The sequence below is a fragment of the Heterodontus francisci genome, unplaced genomic scaffold (genome assembly GCF_036365525.1).
Source record: "Heterodontus francisci isolate sHetFra1 unplaced genomic scaffold, sHetFra1.hap1 HAP1_SCAFFOLD_85, whole genome shotgun sequence".
In the NCBI taxonomy this organism is placed as follows: domain Eukaryota; kingdom Metazoa; phylum Chordata; class Chondrichthyes; order Heterodontiformes; family Heterodontidae; genus Heterodontus; species Heterodontus francisci.
In genome coordinates, this window is record NW_027142342.1 from 3,980,011 (window position 1) to 3,986,010 (window position 6,000).

Genomic DNA, 6,000 nt, shown 5'->3' on the forward strand with positions numbered 1-6,000 from the left:
GGGGTGTTTTACACTTCACAGGGTGTATCTGACTGTGGGTCATGATATACACAGTGTGTCAGTGAGTGTGTTAATATTAATCTGTGTTCTCTGTCAGTGTGTTAATATTACTGAGGACAGTGGGGGTGTTTTACACTTCACAGGGTGTATCTGACTGTGGGTCATGATATACACAGTGTGTCAGTGAGTGTGTTAATATTAATCTGTGTTCTCTGTCAGTGTGTTAATATTCCTGAGGACAGTGGGGATGTTTTACACTTCACAGGGTGTATCTGACTGTGGGTCATGATATACATAGTGTGTCAGTGTGTGTGTTAATATTAATCTGTGTACTCTGTCAGTGTGTTAATATTACTGAGGACAGTGGGGGTGTTTTACACTTCACAGGGTGTATCTGACTGTGGGTCATGATATACACAGTGTGTCAGTGAGTGTGTTAATATTAATCTGTGTTCTCTGTCAGTGTGTTAATATTCCTGAGGACAGTGGGGATGTTTTACACTTCACAGGGTGTATCTGACTGTGGGTCATGATATACACAGTGTGTCAGTGAGTGTGTTAATATTAATCTGTGTTCTCTGTCAGTGTGTTAATATTACTGAGGGCAGTGGGGGTGTTTTACACTTCACAGGGTGTATCTGACTGTGGGTCATGATGTACACAGGGTGTCAGTGAGTGTGTTAATATTAATCTGTGTTCTCTGTCAGTGTGTTAATATTACTGAGGACAGTGGGGATGTTTTACACTTCACAGGGTGTATCTGACTGTGGGTCATGATATACACAGTGTGTCAGTGAGTGTGTTAATATTAATCTGTGTTCTCTGTCAGTGTGTTAATATTACTGAGGACAGTGGGGGTGTTTTACACTTCACAGGGTGTATCTGACTGTGGGTGATGATATACACAGTGTGTCAGTGAGTGTGTTAATATTAATCTGTGTTCTCTGTCAGTGCGTTAATATTACTGAGGACAGTGGGGGTGTTTTACACTTCACAGGGTGTATCTGACTGTGGGTCATGATATACACAGTGTGTCAGTGAGTGTGTTAATATTAATCTGTGTTCTCTGTCAGTGCGTTAATATTACTGAGGACAGTGGTGGTGTTTTACACTTCACAGGGTGTATCTGACTGTGGGTCATGATATACACAGTGTGTCAGTGAGTGTGTTAATATTAATCTGTGTTCTCTGTCAGTGTGTTAATATTACTGAGGACAGTGGGGATGTTTTACACTTCACAGGGTGTATCTGACTGTGGGTCATGATATACACAGTGTGTCAGTGAGTGTGTTAATATTAATCTGTGTTCTCTGTCAGTGTGTTAATATTACTGAGGACAGTGGGGGTGTTTTACACTTCACAGGGTGTATCTGACTGTGTGTCATGATATACACAGTGTGTCAGTGAGTGTGTTAATATTAATCTGTGTTCTCTGTCAGTCTGTTAATATTACTGAGGACAGTGTTGGTGTTTTACACTTCACAGGGTGTATCTGACTGTGGGTCATGATATACACAGTGTGTCAGTGAGTGTGTTAATATTAATCTGTGTTCTCTGTCAGTGTGTTAATATTGCTGAGGACAGTGGGGATGTTTTACATTCACAGGGTGTATCTGACTGTGGGTCATGATGTACACAGTGTGTCAGTGAGTGTGTTAATATTAATCTGTGTTCTCTGTCAGTGTGTTAATATTACTGAGGACAGTGGGGGTGTTTTACACTTCACAGGGTGTATCTGACTGTGGGTCATGATATACACAGTGTGTCAGTGAGTGTGTTAATATTAATCTGTGTTCTCTGTCAGTGTGTTAATATTCCTGAGGACAGTGGGGGTGTTTTACACTTCACAGGGTGTATCTGACTGTGGGTCATGATATACACAGTGTGTCAGTGAGTGTGTTAATATTAATCTGTGTTCTCTGTCAGTGTGTTAATATTCCTGAGGACAGTGGGGGTGTTTTACACTTCACAGGGTGTATCTGACTGTGGGTCATGATATACACAGTGTGTCAGTGAGTGTGTTAATATTAATCTGTGTTCTCTGTCAGTGTGTTAATATTACTGAGGACAGTGGGGATGTTTTACACTTAACAGGGTGTATCTGACTGTGGGTCATGATATACACAGTGTGTCAGTGAGTGTGTTAATATTAATCTGTGTTCTCTGTCAGTGTGTTAATATTGCTGAGGACAGTGGGGGTGTTTTACACTTCACAGGGTTTATCTGACTTTGGGTCATGATATACACAGTGTGTCAGTGAGTGTGTTAATATTAATCTGTGTTCTCTGTCAGTGTGTTAATATTACTGTGGACAGTGGGGGTGTTTTACACTTCACAGGGTTTATCTGACTGTGGGTCATGATATACACAGTGTGTCAGTGAGTGTGTTAATATTAATCTGTGTTCTCTGTCAGTGTGTTAATATTACTGAGGACAGTGGGGGTGTTTTACACTTCACAGGGTTTATCTGACTGTGGGTCATGATATACACAGTGTATCAGTGAGACTGTTAATATTAATCTGTGTTCTCTGTCAGGTGTTAATATTCCTGAGGACAGTGGGGGTGTTTTACACTTCACAGGGTGTATCTGACTCTGGGTCATGATATACATAGTGTGTCAGTGAGTGTGTTAATATTAATCTGTGTTCTCTGTCAGTGTGTTAATATTCCTGAGGACAGTGGGGGTGTTTTACACTTCACAGGGTGTATCTGACTGTGGGTCATGATATACACAGTGTGTCAGTGAGTGTGTTAATATTAATCTGTGTTCTCTGTCAGTGTGTTAATATTCCTGAGGACAGTGGGGGTGTTTTACACTTCACAGGGTGTATCTGACTGTGGGTCATGATATACACAGTGTGTCAGTGAGTGTGTTAATATTAATCTGTGTTCTCTGTCAGTGTGTTAATATTCCTGAGGACAGTGGGGGTGTTTTACACTTCACAGGGTTTATCTGACTGTGGGTCATGATATACACAGTGTGTCAGTGAGTGTGTTAATATTAATCTGTGTTCTCTGTCAGTGTGTTAATATTCCTGAGGACAGTGGGGGTGTTTTACACTTCACAGGGTTTATTTGACTGTGGGTCATGATACACACAGTGTGTCAGTGAGTGTGTTAATATTAATCTGTGTTCTCTGTCAGTGTGTTAATATTACTGAGGACAGTGGGGGTATTTTACACTTCACAGGGTTTATCTGACTGTGGGTCATGATATACACAGTGTGTCAGTGAGTGTGTTAATATTAATCTGTGTTCTCTGTCAGTGTGTTAATATTACTGATGACAGTGGGGGTGTTTTACACTTCACAGGGTGTATCTGACTGTGGGTCATGATATACATAGTGTGTCAGTGAGTGTGTTAATATTAATCTGTGTTCTCTGTCAGTGTGTTAATATTCCTGAGGACAGTGGGGGTGTTTTACACTTCACAGGGTGTATCTGACTGTGGGTCATGATATACACAGTGTGTCAGTGAGAGTGTTAATATTAATCTGTGTTCTCTGTCAGTGTGTTAATATTCTTGAGGACAGTGGGGGTGTTTTACACTTCACCGGGTGTATCTGACTGTGGGTCATGATGTGCACAGTGTATCAGTGAGTGTGTTAATATTAATCTGTGTTCTCTGTCAGTGTGTTAATATTCCTGAGGACAGTGGGGATGTTTTACACTTCACAGGGTGTATCTGACTGTGGGTGATGATGTACACAGTGTGTCAGTGAGTGTGTTAATATTAATCTGTGTTCTCTGTCAGTGTGTTAATATTACTGAGGACAGTGGGGGTGTTTTACACTTCACAGGGTGTATCTGACTGTGGGTCATGATATACACAGTGTGTCAGTGAGTGTGTTAATATTAATCTGTGTTCTCTGTCAGTGTGTTAATATTGCTGAGGACAGTGGGGGTGTTTTACACTTCACAGGGTGTATCTGACTTTGGGTCATGATATACACAGTGTGTCAGTGAGTGTGTTAATATTAATCTGTGTTCTCTGTCAGTGTGTTAATATTACTGAGGACAGTGGGGGTGTTTTACACTTCACAGGGTTTATCTGACTGTGGGTCATGATATACACAGTGTGTCAGTGAGTGTGTTAATATTAATCTGTGTTCTCTGTCAGTGTGTTTATATTACTGAGGACAGTGGGGGTGTTTTACACTTCACAGGGTGTATCTGACTGTGGGTCATGATATACACATTGTGTCAGTGAGAGTGTTCATATTAATCTGTGTTCTCTGTCAGGTGTTAATATTCCTGAGGACAGTGGGGGTGTTTTACACTTCACAGGGTGTAGCTGACTCTGGGTCATGATATACAGTGTGTGTCAGTGAGTGTGTTAATATTAATCTGTGTTCTCTGTCAGTGTGTTAATATTCCTGAGGACAGTGGGGGTGTTTTACACTTCACAGGGTGTATCTGACTGTGGGTCATGATATACACAGTGTGTCAGTGAGTGTGTTAATATTAATCTGTGTTCTCTCTCAGTGTGTTAATATTCCTGAGGACATTGGGGGTGTTTTACACTTCACAGGGTGTATCTGACTGTGGGTCATGATATACACAGTGTGTCAGTGAGTGTGTTAATATTAATCTGTGTTCTCTGTCAGTGTGTTAATATTCCTGAGGACAGTGGGGGTGTTTTACACTTCACAGGGTTTATCTGACTGTGGGTCATGATATACACAGTGTGTCAGTGAGTGTGTTAATATTAATCTGTGTTCTCTGTATGTGTGTTAATATTCCTGAGGACAGTGGGGGTGTTTTACACTTCACAGGGTTTATCTGACTGTGGGTCATGATATACACAGTGTGTCAGTGAGTGTGTTAATATTAATCTGTGTTCTCTGTCAGTGTGTTAATATTACTGAGGACAGTGGGGGTGTTTTACACTTCACAGGGTTTATCTGACTGTGGGTCATGATATACACAGTGTGTCAGTGAGTGTGTTAATATTAATCTGTGTTCTCTGTCAGTGTGTTAATATTACTGATGACAGTGGGGGTGTTTTACACTTCACAGGGTGTATCTGACTGTGGGTCATGATATACATAGTGTGTCAGTGAGTGTGTTAATATTAATCTGTGTTCTCTGTCAGTGTGTTAATATTCCTGAGGACAGTGGGGGTGTTTTACACTTCACAGGGTGTATCTGACTGTGGGTCATGATATACACAGTGTGTCAGTGAGAGTGTTAATATTAATCTGTGTTCTCTGTCAGTGTGTTAATATTCCTGAGGACAGTGGGGTTGTTTTACACTTCACAGGGTGTATCTGACTGTGGGTCATGATGTACACAGTGTGTCAGTGAGTGTGTTAATATTAATCTGTGTTCTCTGTCAGTGTGTTAATATTCCTGAGGACAGTGGGGATGTTTTACACTTCACAGGGTTTATCTGACTGTGGGTGATGATGTACACAGTGTGTCAGTGAGTGTGTTAATATTAATCTGTGTTCTCTGTCAGTGTGTTAATATTACTGAGGACAGTGGGGTGTTTTACACTTCACAGGGTGTATCTGACTGTGGGTCATGATATACACAGTGTGTCAGTGAGTGTGTTAATATTAATCTGTGTTCTCTGTCAGTGTGTTAATATTCCTGAGGACAGTGGGGGTGTTTTACACTTCACAGGGTGTATCTGACTGTGGGTCATGATATACACAGTGTGTCAGTGAGAGTGTTAATATTAATCTGTGTTCTCTGTCAGTGTGTTAATATTCCTGAGGACAGTGGGGGTGTTTTACACTTCACAGGGTGTATCTGACTGTGGGTCATGATGTACACAGTGTGTCAGTGAGTGTGTTAATATTAATCTGTGTTCTCTGTCAGTGTGTTAATATTCCTGAGGACAGTGGGGATGTTTTACACTTCACAGGGTGTATCTGACTGTGGGTGATGATGTACACAGTGTGTCAGTGAGTGTGTTAATATTAATCTGTGTTCTCTGTCAGTGTGTTAATATTACTGAGGACAGTGGGGGAGTTTTACACTTCACAGGCTGT